This window comes from Castor canadensis, chromosome 14, assembly GCF_047511655.1.
Source record: "Castor canadensis chromosome 14, mCasCan1.hap1v2, whole genome shotgun sequence".
NCBI lineage: Eukaryota > Metazoa > Chordata > Mammalia > Rodentia > Castoridae > Castor > Castor canadensis.
This window is the reverse complement of record NC_133399.1, coordinates 93,364,833-93,384,750: the sequence shown is the minus strand read 5'-3', so window position 1 is coordinate 93,384,750 and position 19,918 is coordinate 93,364,833. Positions and strand designations below refer to the sequence as shown.

Below are 19,918 nucleotides of genomic sequence, written 5' to 3'. Positions count from 1 at the left end.
TTACTGATAATATGGGCATATATTAACAATATCATAAATATATCAAATTAAGACCATAATTTAAGAACAACAAAGGGGAATACTAATTTTTTAAAAACCATAACTCATATTTGAGCATTCAGGAAAACATCTTTTAAGGGTAGAGCATGGGTTTGGGAAAATATTCCTCATAAACTATTTTATCATGAAGATATCATGTTATTCAAAAGTTATCTTATTTAGATCTAGGGCTTACAGTCTTTAATACCTAGATAGCTGGATGGTATGGCAAGTGTGTTTCAAATATCAAGAAATTCCCTAATCATTCACAAGAAATTCACTCACCAAGAATTTCCTCCAAAGTTCACTGTCGTTTGAAGCATCAAAGATCCCACAAAAAAGCAAAATAATGCTTCAAGGCAATCAATTCATTCAGTGACTCCAGTTGTTCACTTTAATTTAGAGAAAACAAACGTTTCTAAATTTCTTTAGAAGTAGAAGAATAACTCCTTTGTCACTTTGGATTTCTTTATTGACTGCCAGCAAATACAATTTTATGATAAGGAAAACTTGTTTACCAAACCACATTAAATCTTTCTCTGAGATGTAGGTGGAGATGGGTCACAAGTGCATCTAAAATGCAGACTCTACACTCAGGAACTTGATATTTTCAGTCCCTCTCTTGTTGCTCTCAGATCCATTTTCCACACATCCCTACCTTGCTCAGTGCCAGGGAAGGTTCACTGCAGCTGACCTCACCAAGCTTCTTCATCGGTGTGTCTGTCTTATTTGTGCCAAGGGGGTGCAGCACTGAGGAGCTGTAGAGTAGTTTTTCCTCTGCTCCCAGTCCCCAAATTTACCTGCAGTTTCAGCAGTGACTATACGCCTGTGATTAAAGATCTTCTTAAATGATTCTTGGTCAGGGTTCTGACTCTCATTGTGTTCTAGTAATGCATGTTCCCTCTTGTCTGTTCAGACCAAGGGCTAACGAATGCCCCAGCTATTGTTCATGGGTACTTCAATATTCCTTTGCAGTTCCAGTAGCCTTAGTCACACTCCTATTAATAGACCCTTTATTAAATTATCTTAAAAATCTCTCTTGTTTCCTGACAAACTTATCGACCAAAGACAGAAGAGACTATGAGTGTTTAAACAAGAAAATTGTTCATCAGTTTTGTATAGATTTATAAATCTATCTATATATGGATCCACAGATGATAGATGATATACAAATTATGATGATGATGATAAATAGATAAATAGATAGATGATAGATAGATGACAGGTAGACTTATAAATATATTCAGGATAAATAACTGGCAGTTCACAAAAATGTGCTCGCTCTGTGCAACAACTTGAGAGACTTGCTTTTTGACTGCTTATGTCCTCTTTGAACACCACTGATGCTTTTGACAAAATTAGTGAGCACATTAAAACTGGAAGAGTCCTAGCTAACAAATGTTTCAATCCAGTTCTTTATAGTATTGTCCTCTTTCTTCTTCTGTTGGTTTTCCTGTGACTCCTCACTAAAAACACTCCCCAGGCAAACCTAGGCTGCCTTCACCTCAAACCAGGTAAAAGGAATCGTTTGTCAAGATAGAAGCTGTGCAGAACCAAATCTCCTCCTGAGCTACAGCTTCCCTAAACAATTTACTGCCACCAGAGGAAACAATTCTTCATGCCCATAATAACGGAGACAAATGTGGTGTCCAAATGCAAGTGCCTTGTGAACAAGTCACATCTAAAAGAGACGAGGGTCAGCTCTCTGCTGGGAACAGAAACAGGAAAATTCCACCTTTTATAAAACCAGCAGAAACTTAAAGTTATAGGAAATTTCCCAAATGGTCATGGTCAATGGGCATTTCTTGACTCTGTGGGTAACATTTGTTACAGAACTGATGGTGAGAAATGTGGCCCTAGAAATCACCTTGCAGGCTAACATCAATCACACCCCCTTTCTCCATTTTCAAATATGGAAACAGGGAAAGTTATAAATGGATTCTGTAACTATTTTATTCTCTAGGGTTAGAATCTTAGAATAATCTCAGTTTCACAAACAATATTATACCAATTTTAGAAGAATTATGACTGTTTTTCCATAGAGATTTCTTGATTGTCATCTGTCTAGTAAACACACAGAGCCTTTGGAGCAAAAGAAAACTTAAAAATTGACCCTCAAAGTTTTGTGTTCCTTCTTAAAAACATGTCATTAGAAATCATTTAAGATTTTCTTAAAATTTACTTAAGTGTGTATGATTACCATGTTGAATGATGATAACACTTACTAAAGGAATGTTTAAACTATTCGTAAGGATAGTTATTTTGAGGAAAAATGGAGCAACAAACTAGCAAACTTTTGGGAGAAAATTAATATTGTAACTATAATTTGAAAAAAAAAACCTTGCAAAATTTCTGCATTGAGGGAATATAAACAATACAAGCTAGGGTCTGAATAATTAAGATCTACCTAAAAATCTTCATTAAAAACAGGGACAATGATGTCTTTATATATCCAGAACCATAATTTAAAGACTGTAATTAAAAAGAAAGTTTTAATTTTCTGATAGAGACAATCATTTTCATTTGCAAGTTTTAAACATATTTAGAGCTTAAAATACACAAAGTATATTTAAATATATTTAAAGTTTTCATGTTTATGTGGAAAATCCATGCATGTATGATGGGTTGTTGGATGAGCTATGAAAATCACTAGAACTTTCTGCTTTATTGCAATGACAAAACACAAAAATAAATATCTCCCTTATATTACAGAAGAAAACAGCTCTTAAACCTGGTTCAAGGTATAGTTGTTTTGCCACATGAATTAGAGAGAGGAGAATTAAACTATTATAATATTTTTCTGCTTTCACAAAGGCCTGTTATTGGTAATAAATCTGAATTATCCTTAGAAGTCACAGGAAAATTTGCTTTAGCAAATGTTGCTGCTATGAATATCAATACTGTGCATTAGTAATAGTTTATAGTATGATTGTTAATATTATGAATTAGTAATAATAGTATTAGTAGTATTTTGTATAAAATTTTTAACTGCAAAAAATGTAACATTCTATATGATGAACTAAATGTTTGTATCCTCAGAAGCTGACATATATAACTACATATATAATAATATATAATATTTCCTTTCTGTTGCCCTGATGAAAAACACACAATCCCCATTTTGTACAGTGGAATAAAGAGAATCAAAATTGCTCAATGACATGCCCACATTTCTTCCTTCCTTAAAGCATTATTCTCTGACAACAGACCACAGGCTGCCGTGTTGACCAACCCAACCTACAAGAAACTGATCTCATGCAGTTGGGTCAGGAATAAATTTCTGTGGACCCATTTCTCCTCTATAATAATCTATTTATTAAAGTAAAAAGATAATAGCAAATAAAAAATGTGAGTCTTGAGGGAACATATTACAAAACTATTTGTTACTGGTAAAAGAAAAAATTTCTACAACCTATTATTTATATGCTTCTGAAAGTAGAGAAATTGGATGTCAGTGTAAATAAAGCTGGAAGGGTGAGAAATGCTCAATGCTCTAATCTCAGAGTCTACCCCACCTATAAAATGCCTTTCAGTCTCCAGGAGTACTTTCTCAGGAGCAGTTCTCTTGGAAATAAACCACAGGAATAAGATGCCACAGGAATATGGGATTGAAAACAACATTCAATATGTAATATCAGATGAGGTACTTAAAATTAAAACATCTTACTTTTAATATTTTAGAATCTTTACAAAATAAAACCAATAAGTCTCAGCTAATGAATAATTTTATACCTTTCATTTGGAAAGCAAATAAAGCCCTCTAGTGTCACTCATTAAAATATCTATAAGAAATACTGCAGGTGCCCCTGAAATGAGGATCATTTAACTGACCTCTTTATAAGATTTATGGCATTAGTGTCACATATCTTATTCCAGCTGATTAAGGAAGTTTTATAGAGGCACAACTAGAAAAAAATAGAACTATCTGAGCTATGCCAATAAATTTAGTGTGCAGCGACAAGCCTTTCAGAAGTGTTTATTAAATGAAAAATGGCTTCTTCACCCTGACTGCTGTATTTCATCCATGGCCTCAGAGCTCTTTGTCAATACCCTCTCACACATATAATTGTCCCAGGGTAGGCACTCAAACCAGCAAAGGCACCTTCGTCTCACTACTGCCTTCTCCTTAAAACTTTGGGGGAAACTGTGAATCGATAATATATTTGTAGTAGGAGAGTGGTTTTTACTGGTGGTAATCACCTTGATCTTTAATACTTAAAGGAGAAAAGAGAAAGAAAAAAAGGTTTACAAGTTCCAGGACCTATTCAGTGATGAACCACCTGGATGGATGACAGATTATGACCCAATTTACTTCCTCTCCTTCAAAGTCAGGCACAATAAAGAGCACTTTTTCTAAAACTACTCTCAGTTTGTGGTGTTCTTTTGGTCTCCCTGTCAGAAATAGCTGAAAGGAAGGTGTGCGTTTCATATGCAGAAAATTATAAGTTTTAAGATGTGTAGTTAATGAAAATTTTTGAACTTCATTCAAATCCTTTAAAAAGCTGAGAGTTATGTTAACTGTAGCTTAGATTTTTAGTTTCTTAACACTTTCTACAATACTTATGATTCATCTTTGCAGATTTTATGACTTAATATTTTTATGCTACTTTTTAAATTTCCTGCAAGTATTTGTAATTAGAAGTCATAATTAATATGATAAAAAACACAACGATTTCATGTTCACATTTTCACATCCAAGCTGAAATTCATACTGGATGCTGAAACTTTTACTTACTGGTTATTTTTATGTTGGCTACTATCTCCATGCATACTTTTGTCATATTTTAGTCATAAATTTCAAGATTTTCTGCCATGATATCTTAATGAAGTTCTTTGAGTTGCAACTGTACACTTTAATCTCTGCCTCCATCTTTCTGGGGTCTTCTCCTACCATGTATGGGTGTCTCTCTGTCTTTCCTTCTCTTCTTATAAATATACCAGGCACATAGGATTTCATTTCCACCATATTCTAAGATAGTCTTTTTTTAACTAATTATAGCTGCAAACACTCTAGTTCCAAATAAAATGACATTCTGAAATTTGCACTCAATACATATATTCTGAGTTAGCATTTCATTATATCTTTTAGGAGAGGCATAATTCAATTATTTACAAGAGTCATCTATCAAACTACTGTTGTCTAGATAAGGAATTCATTCATTTTGAAGAAACAGTTTTATAAATTAAAATTAAAAATCTATATTCACTATTTTATTTGTTCCTAATAAAGGCAAAATTTGAGCTAAAATGATATAAGAAACATACACATTCATTGGTCATTTGACGTTTTGTTTGGGGGTACTTTTTGTTTGCATTGCTAATAATTCAAACCAGGGCTTCATGCATGCTGATTATGTGCTCTGTCACTGAGCTATACCCCCAGCCCAGAAATGCTATTCTTTAAATCTCACTTCCCTTTGTAGGAAATTAGTCATTTGTGGAGTTTGATATCAGCTATTTCAGTTCACCAGAAAATCCTTTAGTCACAAAGGGGCATTTTTAATTGCTATTCTCTTGGAAGCTCAAGACTTTTAAAAACTGATGGACTATTATTTCACATTGCAGAAGCAGCATCCAAGCATGAATACAAACTTTCAAAGCAAATCTATTCCTGAGGAGTACTGCTGAGGAAGTCACTAGTACTGCTACCCTTGATTCTGGTATAAGGCTTTCAGATAAAATCTCAATGCCCGAAAAGGAAGGAAGCAAGCTGGGCACTTTATTTTGATCCTTTACATGACACAATAGAAGATAAGGATGATACATACCAAATAGAAGACAATTTCCTCCAAACAACTCTTGTTAGCCAAAGCAAGCATTGCTTTCTAATGCCTGGCACCAGTGCCTCACACTTGTAATCCTAGCTAGTTGAGAGGCTGAGATAGGAAGGATTGCTGTTGAGGCAAACCTGGGAAAACAGTTCATGAGATTCTATCTCCAAAATAACCAGAGAAAAAATGGACTATAGGTGTGGCTCAAGCAGTAGCAAAGCAAGTGTAAAGTCCTGAGTTCAAAGTCTAGTCCTACCAAAAATATAATAATGTTACATTTGCTGACTTTTTGTCAAGCATGGCCCTGGTGTCTGACATTAGACAACTTGAGGTTTCACTTTGATTTTGAGATAATTTCAACTCTTAAAAATATTATTAAACATTTAGGCATTCATGTGCCCCTGAAAAAATGTGATGAAGACTTCAGACATTTGTGAAAAGTGTACATGTCACAATTAAATAGATGTTTGCATGATATTCCAATGCCTTAATGGACTGCCTATCTTATATACCTTCCTTTAGAGGATGTTTCTAGAAGGATGATTATTAGGTTATACATTCTGGAACAAGCATAAATCTTGAACAGTTATACTTCTTTCCATTGGAAAACATGTTGAGGTATCTGGGCTCCTTTCAAAATTAAATTATTTCATAAAGACGCTCTTATGCTTTTGAAAATTACCCTGTGAACTGGATTTAATACTTGGTAAATTAGAATACATGCCTCTTAATGCAAACCTTTGAAATCAATTATTTTCACCTAATCATTATGATATTTAAATCATTCTAAAATTATCTGCAAAAAATAAATTAGTATTTATTAATGTAGATGCTAGTATAGTAAAGATTTTTTAAGGCAAGTAGGTCTCATGTCTCTAAATATTTTTATTTATTTATCATATGTCATAAAATCAGATGTTGAAAGCAAAGGTGTAAGGAATCAAAGTTATTGGTGGGGTGGACTAAAGGTACACTAGCACTAAGTCACTCACATTCCATCGCACATTTGGAGATAGACCATCAGAAAAATTTGTAGGTCATCTCAGCTGACTTTGACCTATGTACTCCAGAGAACCAGGCTGAATTGTTTTAATACCTCCAAGAGCTGTGATAACACAGTCTAATTTGGTTCATCACTGTCTCCACAACTCAAGCAAGGATTGTCACATTAGCCTTTTGTCTTACTACATTAAGAAAAGTTTTTATCATTTTTGCCACATGCTTAAGAGAGAGATTAGATTATTCAGAACATACAGAACAAGATTCAAGACGAGAATATGTATTCCCATTTGAGTTAAAAATATGTATGTAATAAAACAGGTCATGCATTCAGGTCATTAAGACTTAGGTTTAAAATTCTGATGAACCCTCATCACTTCACATGCAAGAAAACTCATGTACTGTTTGAAAAAGTGAAATACAATCAAGAAAGAGGAAAGATGGAAGGAAGGGAGAGAGAAGGAATGGGGGAGGATGGAGAGAGGAGAGAAGAAGCAGGTAGGGATGAATGGAGAGAGACAGGTAGGGGAAGAAAGAAAAAAGTGGTAGAATTTACTAAGAGAAGTAAAAATTAATTTATGTAATTTGATATATATATCCACAAATTTCTGAAAAGTATTTTTTTTCTGAAGGAGTTTTTTACATTCCATGCAAAAGAGAACATAAATTCACTTTAATTCTTTCAACCTTCATATTGTCTCTTGCCTCTGGATCTTGCCAGTGTTTTTATTAGTGCTGCCTGCACTCCTTGCCTAGGAGAGTCTCCTATGACCATCAAACTCAAGCTTTGACACATGCCTACTGGATTTTCCTTCTATTCATTCAATCCATAAGTCCTAAGGCAGACTCTGTCTTGCTTCCATGTTTCCCAACTCCAGAGCACACAACCCATTATGGACAAGAAAGTTACTGAACATACAATGAATGAATGAATGTATATATTAATATATAGAGTAACCATTTTCTCTATCTATAATCATGGCATGCCCTGATCAATTACTGGTTTTCATTGCTCTTAATTAGTTTTTATTTCTATCTCCACTAAATTATCTTCATCTTTTCTCTGATTTTTCTCCTGTTTTTCACTCTCAAATTTAGAAACACATTAAATTCATGCATACCTCTAAGATATCATGCTATTTTTGAAAGTTCAAACTAATCAGAGTGCGGTCATCTAAAAGTTTATAGAGCCCATTTAAGTCATTCTAATTCCAAAGCATGACAATTTCTAAAACTTTACTGAGATTTAAGAATTACTGTAGATCCAAGATATTCTTGAATTTATTCAATTATTACTTATTAATTGTCAATAACCATTCACCAATAATTATGCTAAGTGCTAGAAAGATAAATGCAACATAATTCTCACTACCTTAACATGAGAGAAATAATTTAAATACATGAATATAGTGGTTATTCCATATATGTGTGCTTTTTGTTGATTAATATTTTATGTGAATTTAGTTTTAAAAGAATAATAATAAAATATTGTGATAAATGGTATATTAAAAAATGCACAGAGCACTGTGAGAACCAAACAGAGATAGATTACTACATAAGCTTATCTGGAGGAAGAATTCACCCAGACTCACAGGTCAATATTTTCTTCACGTGAATATGCAAATAACTCAACCAAAATGGTACTTTTTTACCAGCCTCATTCTTGTACAGTATGCTTTGCAAAAGCAGCATTGCCTTACTCAAGTCAGTACATAGCCATCTTAGGGTCCTTGATATTTTGGAATCTCTTCTTAAATCTATGCAGAAAAGTAATCACTGTCAAGGTATATCTAACAGATTATGCTATGACTGTACAACAATGCATAGAAAGGACTGATTTTGGAGGATGGTAGTTTCTCAGTCCAAAAGCCATTTTTCCTTTAATCAAGAAATGCAAGAAGGTGAATGCAGTGCAAATACTGTGTACACATGAATGTAAATGGAAAAAAAGATACCTATTGAAACTATTTCTCAAGTGGAAAGAAGGGGGCATAAAAGAATGATGAAGGTGGTGAAATCAAGTATGATATATTTAATATATTATAAGAACCTTTGTAAATGCCACAATGTATCCCTACCCAGCACAATAAAATAAAACAAAAAAAAAAAAAGATTTGTTTTTTGCATCTCTATACCATTCTTGAGTTATTCTTCTTATAAAAACCATAGTGTCAACCAAAGCTTCCAGTTTCCTTGTCTTTAGTTTTATGGAAACCTGATGATTTTATATTATATTTGCATTGTCCCTTTTTTGTGTATTCTGCTGTTTGTGTGATTTTGACTTCTTTATTTGTGTTCACATTTCTAGGAAGCAATGCAATTAGTAGTGGGTTTTGTTTTTTCTAAAATGCTTTTTCTCCTTATTTGTCCACATTTCAACTTTTGTAATAATGGAAATGTTTTTCTAACTTAGATTGGATATTATGAGTCACAAGGTTTATAGGAGTAATGAACACTTCTCGTGTAGAATTTAGAGTAGTCACAGCCACCTTGTACACCAACATTAATCCAAAGAAGAGAATCATTGTTGAAATGAGCACCAGCTGTATGTTGTCAGTCTTGTGATCTTCTTAACCTGTCACCTTTCATTACTCTGCAAAAGATGAAAAATTACTTTGAATGGCAAGATGAGTGTGGTGACATTGTGTTTGTGGATGCACACATCTCAGAAATTGAAAGTGGCGTTTTCTTTGCAGAGTGCTGAACAAAGAGCATGATTGTTCACCTCTAGTGCATCCAAAGTTCAAATGAACCATAACTTATGAGCTATTTTTTCCAGGACACTGCCATAAAAAATATAAGGTGTTCTATACTGATAAAACCCGGGACTGTCTTATGCTGTCTTGTTCCAACTCATACAGTGTCACAAAATGATGCTATGGAAACAGGCTGAGCGAAACGCTCTTCCTCAAAACATTAAAAATGTATCATTATATAAATATAACTTTACTTATTTCAGAGGCTGACACAATAATCCACAAACATCTGGCAAAGACTTATTTTTGGTCTATAATCCAGAATTTTGTTGGCTCTATGAGCTTTTCTCAATCTAATTATAAACCCTTTTCAATGTAGAGTAAAAGCCACATCTTTTAAAGCTTCAGGTATGTTCCATTATCCCAGTTTATGATTAAGAAGTAAGTACAGGTACAATCTAGTACCTTTATTATTTGATTATATAACTTTCCAATTATTATCTTATCCAATAGGTTTAAGTTTTAAAAATGAGAATTCTAGGCTAGACATGTAGATCAGTGGTAGAACACTTACCTAGGATGTACAAGGCCCTTGGTTCAATTTCCTCCACAACAAGAAAACAAACAAAATTTCAGAATTCAAAGAAAACAATTTAATCTTTTGACTTAACTTCAGTATTCATCTCTTGTTTACTGAAGCCTCTCCAACCATGCTGGGGTCAACAATTAGTGTGATGAATACTAAACCAAGGCATTCTGATAGTAAGATGAGTTTCTTGTCTGTTTTCTCTTTAGGCTATAACAGCTGTTCTTTTTTAAGGAACCAATTATTCACAAGTCTCATTCTTGAGTCATGATATGACATTGTAGTCTATTATTTTTTAATTCATATCATATGTAATATATGAGATAGATGTCTTTTAGTAAATATTTCCCTGTGCAGAAAACTTGAGCATTTCCACGTGAAACACATTACAATAATTTTATTTTGTGATTCAGAGAATTAGTAACTTTTTAGACTATTTGTTTCTTGATATATAGGCAAGTGACAATCCAATAATTTTTGGAAGTATGAATACAGTGTATTCATATGTTCATTCAGGAAATATTTCTTGATGCTTTCTATGGGAAATACTCAACAAGGTGTTGTTGGCAAAGAAAAAGTATCCATAGTACTCACTTTGAATGTTCACATCGTAGTACAGAGAACAAACCAAGAAAAAGATGGTTATAATAAAACTAGGTAAATAATATATTCAGACTTTGTGGCAGATTTCCAATCCCCCATACGGAAGAGCTACTGATTTTTCAAAGGACCATTTGGGAAAGAGTTCACATGGGAAAGGTCATAAATGCAAGACATTTTATTAAAACACTAAGACAACAAAAATTAGCAATTTTATGAACTTTGTTGTACTTAGATATCAAAACACATTATTAAATCTTTATGCTTGTCTAACTATAATAGACTAACAACCAAAGAATCTGTTTGAGCAAACAATTGCTGATAGTAGTGAATAATATATCAGTAAGGACAGTGATCTTCTAAGATCATCAGTGTATGAATTGTTATGAATTTGCTACATGTATTCAAGATCTACCAGACATCTACTCTACAGATGATGTTGAGTTGTATTTTGAAGTCAAGGAGCAGAAGCTAGATCCCGCCATGTTCTTTTTACTAGTGAACATTTGGACTAATTTAAATTATATGAAGTTTTGCTTTGAACATCATAATATAATTGTAAAAGAATATACAAGTAGGTTTGTGCCCTGATTCTTGACAGAGGAAGAAGGTAAGCTTGCCTGAAATTTCAGTGTAAGCACTTCCTGTCTTAGTTACTGGTATTTTCTAGCCAATGTAACTTTGGACTCTTTATGTTTTTAATGACTACAATAAAGATTGAATAACATAGTAAATATTATGTAATACTAGTTTTCCACACTGCCTGTCACAAATGGGGAATTGAAAATTCTAGTAAGTAGGAAGATCCTGAACAACACAGTAGTAAACAGAGGCTATGGAGAAAAAAATGCCTCTTCCGAGGCAAATGAATTTCAGACAGAATTTCTGGAATATGGATGAAGGAAATTTGAGTGATATGTGAAATTTTACATTTAATTTGTGATTATTTTGATATTTGATCAAAATATTTTATAAATCTTAATCAGTAGAAAAGATTTTTCTCTCGAGGGATCATTTGGAATTATGTACTTGTTAGTGAACTTGAGATGACAAACTTTTCTTAAATATTCTGCACCCTAGGACTTTACTGTGTAGACTCTTAAGTTCTAACTCACCTCTGAGTTCATTCCAGTCTCCTTCCCAATTCAACTTCCACGCTGTGCTAAAAGTGACTTTCATTTCATGAACCGTTTTAGAACCCCTTTGGTGGCTCTTGTTTCTTCAGGAGACCATTCTAAGCATCTTAGCATGGCCTGTCATGGTCCTGGATATCTTTTTGATTTTTTTCTCCCATCTGGACCTCTTACTTAGATAGCTTGAATATTAATAATTGCATTTTTCACTTCATCCACATGTCCACATTTTCATAAAGTTTGTTTTTCTTTGCTTATAATGACATTCATCCATCTTGTACTTCTGCTCATTTTCTCTTCAATATTACATTGAGCTCAGAATCCTTTCCTCTTAGAAGTCTTCTCTATCCTCTACCAGCGAGAGTAAGTATCGTCTTCTCTGTGCTCTTTTTGAAACTATCCCTTTTTTGATATTTATAGCAATACTTTTGTTCTTTATTTTGTTTACATGCTTTCTTTCCTATAAGACAGTAGGCTTCCTCAAAAAAAGGGACTGTATTGTCCATGTTTTCAGTTTTTAATGACTAGCATGACATATGGTAATTAGAACTTGAATTAACATTCGTGGAATTAATAAATCATTAGTAAATGTTTGACATTGGCCTATGTCATTAACATTACTTTGGATTATGATACTCTGCTTTTCCTCCTCATCAGCAATCCCTGTGTGCATGTATCTGCCCCATCCCCTTCCTCTCTGAATCCAGTTACCTTAGTAATCTTTGTTTGGAAAGGAGGCTCAAATTCTTCCACTGAATTTTAAAATGTAATCATGTAAAAGGGTAAGAAATTCAATCAAACTGCTACACAGTTTGTCAGGAAAAAAATTAACAACTGCAGCACATTTTCCTGAGTTTTATTTATGTTCTGGAAAAGAGTTTCCTTTTGACCTAACCATGCCTAAAAAAAGAAGCATTGTTTCTTAAAATGTCACCAATAAATTTAAAAGAGTGATATTAAGTATTTTATAGGTGAAAACCCAGCCAAAACAAGCAAAAATTCATCTAACCTGAATTACATATTTTCCCAAACTTTATTCTTCCTAAAAAAGTATACCCTGACTGGTTGGGATCAGCATAAAGCATTTTAAGCCTGAATGAGGTAATTTCCACTGATAAGCTTTAATCATCAAACTGCTTATACAATGATCATTTTTACAAAGCATAATTCAAGATTATTTCTTACCTAGATCCAAAATGGGTTTATTGGAATATTAATATCATATGGGTTGTCTCAGCTTTTGGCTTGATTACAAGCTTTCTTATATCACAGTTCAGTTAATTTATCTCCTAACCATCCAGTGGCAGGGCCATTATTAAGTGGATGCAGGAATGTGATACAGCTCAGTTCAAGTTAACCTTGCTTCACAATAGTGACATGAGTTAATTTAATTCCTGTCACCAGACTTCACAAGGGGTATATTGCACATTACCTCTCATTATTACAGCCAAAGTCATTATCTACAAATCATCCTTTATAAAACCTATATGTGACCCTTCTTACACATACTCCATACAGATAGGCACAGGAAGCATAATCAAATCCACAGAGAAACACACCATAACAATGAACCTCATAGAAAGTTCATTATAATTACACAAAAGTTTCAATAGAGTCCTAGTCAATTCTTCCATTCCTTTATTCACTCCATGTCTTCCTTCTTCCGTTCCTTCCACAAGTTTTATTAAGTGCTGCTTACTATGTGTTAGTCCTTCAAATAAGGATATACTAATATAAAAATAGACAGAATCAATGTTCTATTGAACTTTAAGTTTTCCCTATTATTCTTTGATAGTAAGAATATTTATTGAATTCCTGTGACGTGCATAGTATTTAAGAATGATCCACAGCTGAGTACTGGTAAGGTTGTGAACACTTCAGAAAGAACATAAATTATAAATGTAACTTTATTTAGAAAATTAGTGGAAATTATGTAACATTTGCGGAGTAAATTTGCCCAGAACTCAGGAAATGTGTTCTTTGAGAAAATTAAAGTGGAATCCAATGGTCCTAACTTAAGACTAGTGACTCAGAATCTGAAAAATGTCAATATTTTTATACAATTCTCTTTCCAAACCTTGGCACAAAATCAAGGAAATGAAAGAAGGAAATGATCTCTAACAATTTCCTGGCCCATCCTGACTAAGTTATCTCCCTTGTATTTGTCATAAAGGAATCTCTAAGACTATCAAAAGTCATCGAAGATACTGTCTCTTAGAAAAACATGTCTCTTCAGTCCATTTCTTTAACCTAAGTAGAAAAAAAATTTATTGTGAAAAAAGAAAACATTTCCAGTAATAGTTATTTGAATTAGAATAATCACTACATTAGTTTAGCATTGATTGTGGCTTAAAAAGACCAGATGATAACTTAATTGGAAGAAATGTCACTGTACAATTATACTATTCAATCCTGAATGGTAAATTTAATAAGAAAATCAATAGTTTTTCAAAGTTTTCTTCAAATACTGGGTGATATTTGCATTGGTGATCATCAACCAAGTAAATAACAACCTCTGAGAAAGTCATTCAGAGCCAGTTTTCTTTCCTGGAGTGACTGATGATGCAGTGCTGTTTATAATTACAGAACCAGCATCAAATTTATGGTATTAAGGAACTAAAATCAAGAAAATCTATTTTGTTTCAGTATAATACGATGCTATGGCATTATGAATAATAACTGCATTGCTGCCTTGTTCTGTACTGAGAGATATGAAATTAGCTGGGAAGGACACATTGCAGATTAACAAGAGAAAGATATGGTTCCTGAACTTGAACAAAAGAGCTGAGTTTCATTCTTTGTAGAAAAGAACGTCACAGAATGTGGAATACATGAGTTCATAAGTTGCACTGTTTCACTATTCTAAATACTGATCATTAAGTCACATACAGTTAAACTGACTTATAAATTTTGTAATGCATATTTGATTAATTTTCTGCATAATAAGGGAAAGCACAGAAACATTTGTTAAAGGTCCTTCACATCCTAAAGATTACTTTGAGGCCAAGCACTATCTCTCTTGTTTCTTCTCAACCATATCACATTTCCATATTCAAATTATCCGTACCTAAATTCCTGGAAAAATCATGGGCAACAATGGATGTGTGTAAGTTTGTTATTGCTGAGTGAGGTGGTGATATGAGTAGCACAGCCTGCTTGTGGTCAAGTTGGGTTTGGAAATAGCAAGTCATTTAGACAGTATTTAAGAAATAATAGCTACCATTAAGAACACAAACAACAACAAATGCTGGCAAGGATGCAGGAAAAAACAATCTTTGGTGGGAATGTAAATTAGTAACCACTATGGAAAGCAGTATGGAGGCTCCTCAAAAAACTAATAGTAGGCCTGCCATATGATTCAGCAACTCCAATCCTAGGGTTATACCCAAAGGAATGTAAGTCAGGTCACAATAAAAGCACCTGCACACCTATATTTCTTGCAGCATTATTCACAATAGCTAAGCTATGGAAACAGCCAAGATGCCCAACTACTGATGAATGGATCTAGAAAATGTGATATTTATACAAAATGGAATTTTATTCAACCACAAAGAATGAAATGTTGTCATTGCATGTAAATGGATAGAACTGGAGAACATCAACTTAAGTGAAGTTAGCCAGGTTCAGAAGGCCAAAAGTTGCATATTTTCTCTCAAATGTGGAATATAGATCTAATGCAAATACAGCAATATTATGAAAAACAGGTCATGCTAAGAGGAGGTCACACAGGAGAGGCGGAGGTTAGAAGAAGGAATTTAAGGTGAATATGGTTGATGTAGTCTCTATACAAGAATGAATATAGAATTTTTAAACCTGTTGAAACCACCATAAGAAGGATACTAAGGTAGAAAGAAGAAAAATAGAGGAGATGAGCCAATTTGGGTTATAATACATATATACATGGAAATGTCACAAGGTAACTCCCTGTGTAGTTATATTAAACAAGCAAAAATGTCATTTTTTCCTTTCTTTTATAAAATTGGAGAATAGGAGGTCAGAACAGGTCTTGACTGGGGAGGTTGGTATCAATGGGAGAGGGAGTAGGTGGGGACAGCACATGGGAGGGTGAATGTAGTGCAAATACTGTGGACACATGTATATAAATGGAAAAATGAGACCTGTTGTAACTGTTCCAAAAATGGGAGGAGGGAATGTAAATGAGAATGGAGAAGGGATTGAGATCAAATATGATAGATTTGACATGTTATAAGAACTTTTGTAAATGCCACAATGTACCCCCCACCCAGCACAACAATGGTAATGAAAAGAATTTTTAAAAAGAAGGAAATTTATATGAAAGAACTTGTAACATGGTGTAAGAAGGTTGGGTTTGGAAATGCTGAGTGTCCTTATGAAGTGATAAAAGGGGTTCTGAAAACAGAAGCCAATGTAAGAGCAGACCATCCAACACAAGATAACATTAAACCATGGTGTTAATTCTGCTACTTATTTCATTAAATAATTTTTGAATATCATATGTTATTTTATAAGTGCACAGTTTTTGTCTTTATTTTTTATGTTGGCAGTAAAGGGATTTGAACTCAGGGCTTTGAGCTCTCTAGGTAGACATTCCACCACTTGAGCCCCACCCTGACCCTTTTTTACTTTATTCATTTTTCAGAACAGGTGTCATGTTTTTGTTCTGGGCTGTTCTCTAACTAACGTCCTCCTACTGGGATTACAGATATGTACTACCATGATTGGCAGCTCGGAAGTTCTGAGTGGACAAATAATGGTATATAAGTGTTTCCAGAGAATTTTCAAGTTAAAAACAGTTACCATTTAAAAATTGCTAAATCAAAATAATTGTCAATTTGGTCATTAATAATGTAAAAATTAAATTTATGGCAACAAGTGAAGAAAATATACTGATAGCAAAACCTATATATAACAATCTTTATTTTATATATTTTATGATAGTTTATTTTAAATAAACTATTGTATTTTAACCTCGATAATTTAAAAGGTAGAAGTTAGTATTTTAACTTCATCTTTATCAATCATAAACCAAATTAACAAAATATTGATATAGCAAAATTCAAAGGAAAAGTAAATGTTGAATACAAAATTCAAGTGGTTCCATTTTATTTAGCATATACTGATATGCAAAAAAGGCATATTGTTTATAGACCAAAGTATCAAAGTTTTGGATTGTAAAATTTTTGGATGTATTTTATTTTGAATTTCAGATTTATTTATTTTAAAGTATTCATATGCAGACTGAATTATTTATGACAATAGCAAGCATTCTTACTATTCTATTTTTAAAATCTAAATCTGCCATCATCATTCAAAGATATGAACATTTTACTATAAAATATTTTCTCCAATAGTTAAGAATATCCAGTTTTTCTCTATGTGGACTACTAATTGGGATAAACCAGCAGTCAGAAAAATTTCACTGACATCTGAACTTGAAGTGAAAGGCATCAGCTCCAAAGGACACTAGAAAAGGCAAATCCAAAGGTTTGTATTTTTTTTAATTTAGGCTGTTTTTCATTATTTGAAATTATCGTTTACAAATTTTGTTACCAGAATATATGCTTATATCTCAGACAACTGTCTTTTCATGGTTAAAATATTAAATGTTACCCAATGAAATGTTAAATATTGAATACACTTTCTCTTTTATATTTGTTATATAGCACTGTTATGACTCTGGATTAAGATTGAACTGATTAATTCTGATAGCTGTCATAGAGTTTTTTCTATAAAACTTCTGGAAACCATGCCAGCAACTGGATCCAATGTAGATATAAATAACTACATATTGTAATGAATATTTTGACTTGAACAATTAGGAAGCAATTATTGAGATGAAACCATATTTAAGAAAATTAAAACATTCATTCAACTAAAAGAAGAATAATTCCCATTATAAAATTACGTGAAAAAATATAGCTTGTAAGAGCTCTTATTGAGTGTATTGTATATTTCACCTACAGTTCTAGGCTGTTTTTATGGTCATTACAATTAATCCTCAAAAAGGTGGTATGTATTATAATCTTCATTTTACAGATAAGGAAACTGAACTTCCATGTGGTCACAAAAATTGAGCAAATTCCTTTGATAGTAAATGTCAGCCCTGAGAGTTCATGTAGCTCTAAAATATATTATCTTAGCCATCACTCTAGCTATAATGAAACTCACTGGATTATAAAAACAAAAAAAAAAGCTAGAGGAGGCAATAGCCCATCTTAGAATCAATGTGTATTTATTTTCATCCTGTAGAAGAAATTTATAAAAATCAGAAAATATGACAAAAAATTTTCAGTGATAAACAGTATCTTAAGTAAATAAATATACAAAAAGTTTATTTAAAATTCAAGACGTGTCTTGGAGAAGATAATACCCACAAATAGTGTTACAATTCAAATTGGAATGTGTTAGGAAAGGAAATGACTGATATAATTTATGAAGCTATTCCATAATTTAATGAGCACTGTTTTCAAGATTTTCTGTTAGGTGAGCTCTTCTTTTTCTCTGTCTCTCTCTCTTTCCTTCTTTCCCTCTCATCCCCCAACCCCATATGTCTATATGTGTATGCATGCTCACACAGGAAATGAGGAGCAAGGAATAGTCCTGGTGAAGTGTTTCTTAATCTTTATTAGACAAAAGAGCTTTCATAAATATTTCAAAAAGAAAGTGTATGGTCTCCCCTAAGGTGTTTATTTGATTATTCATCACATTTTATTGGAGGTTGGAAGTGACTGTCATAAGTCATTTTAACAAAGTAAACATAATTGATCTATGCATATCAGTTACTTTATACTGGAAATGGATTTCCAGAACTAAAGCTTCAGGTTAAGTGCATTAATGTTTAAGATGGTGATCTGGGAATGCTTTTAAGGCAATCTTATTTTTGCTAATGTAAAGGTATCTGAACTTTTCAGAACTTCAAATCTCAATTCACATATTTCTAAGGAAATAGAAGAACTTGGTTTTCTAACACCAGCCTTCTCCTTCTACCTCCTCATTTACATGAAATTCATTTCTTTCTTCAGATCACAACTTCTCAGTCAGAGCTTTCCTGACACTGAATCTCTCATGCCCTTGAACACAGGAAGAAAAGACAGGCTTTGCATCTTTCTAACTCACCCTTCCTACTCAGAACATTCAGCATTTGTGGAAATAAACCAAAAACCAAAAGACCAAGAAGAAACCTGGTACTGTAAGCTAATCAGTCATACAATACATCCAGCCAGTTGCTGTCAACTATCATCTGGCAATTCTTCCCTATCATTCTAGTTCTTAGTTATTGATTCTACTTTAAATTTTGCCACAGTTTTGGATATTCTTCATTGATATATTCAATCTCTTTGTTGCAGGAGGGCTCAGACAGACTGAAAGACTGAGAGAGCACCAAAGCTTTCAGGAAGCAAGTTTATTGAGCAAGCCAGCAGCAACTCAGCAGACTCCTGTCCAAAGGCTGAGCCCTGAGAACAAAGGGGGCTTTCCTTATATACCATTTAGTGCAGGTTACAGAATGGAAGGGGGAGGTACAGCTTGTCCCATACATAAATCACATGTCATCACATTGATTGCTCTAACCTCTGGAATAAAGTGACCTTTCTCTTTTCTCTAGGTAACTTTCCCTAACTCTAGTTTGTCTTTTGTTTCACTGTAGCATTCATCAACTCCCTTCCCCCACCTTCCTTTCTACCACATTCCCCCGTTGATTCTTGGACCCACTTTTGGATAAAAGAGCATCATCTTGATGTAAGTGTTTATGTTTCCATACCAGCATAACATGAGCAGCTGTCTTTCTTTCTATAGTCGCTTCCACAATGGTTCTGAAAGTCTGCAGTACCAAGGGGATTAGGCAGTATAATAACAAGGTTGCTCCTAAGACAAGGAACATTGCCCCTATTAAGGTCTTGAATCCTCTGAGGGTTGAGAACCAGCCCCTAAATAGGTTATTGGGATTCCATCCCTTCCAGGTCTGTACAGGGACATGGGCATGTGTCTTCATCTTATCAGTAATCTCTTCAATTACCTTTTCTTCATCATCAATCTGTATACAGCAGTCACTCAGATTGAACTTTCCACATACTCCACCCTTCAAGGCTAGCAAATAATTCAAAGCCAAATGGT

General features: G+C 33.5%; 1 long non-coding RNA gene across 1 annotated transcript in view; it reads left to right on the top strand.

Annotated features, from left to right (window-relative positions):
• LOC141416458 (uncharacterized) overlaps positions 1–19,442 on the top strand; it is a 107,774-nt gene extending 88,332 nt beyond the window's left edge. Inside the window, exons 3-4 of the long non-coding RNA XR_012441181.1 lie at positions 17,158–17,290; positions 19,153–19,442. This is a non-coding gene — a long non-coding RNA (uncharacterized lncRNA). The remainder of the gene's footprint in view (positions 1–17,157; positions 17,291–19,152) is intronic.
• The last annotated feature ends 476 nt before the right edge of the window (positions 19,443–19,918 follow it).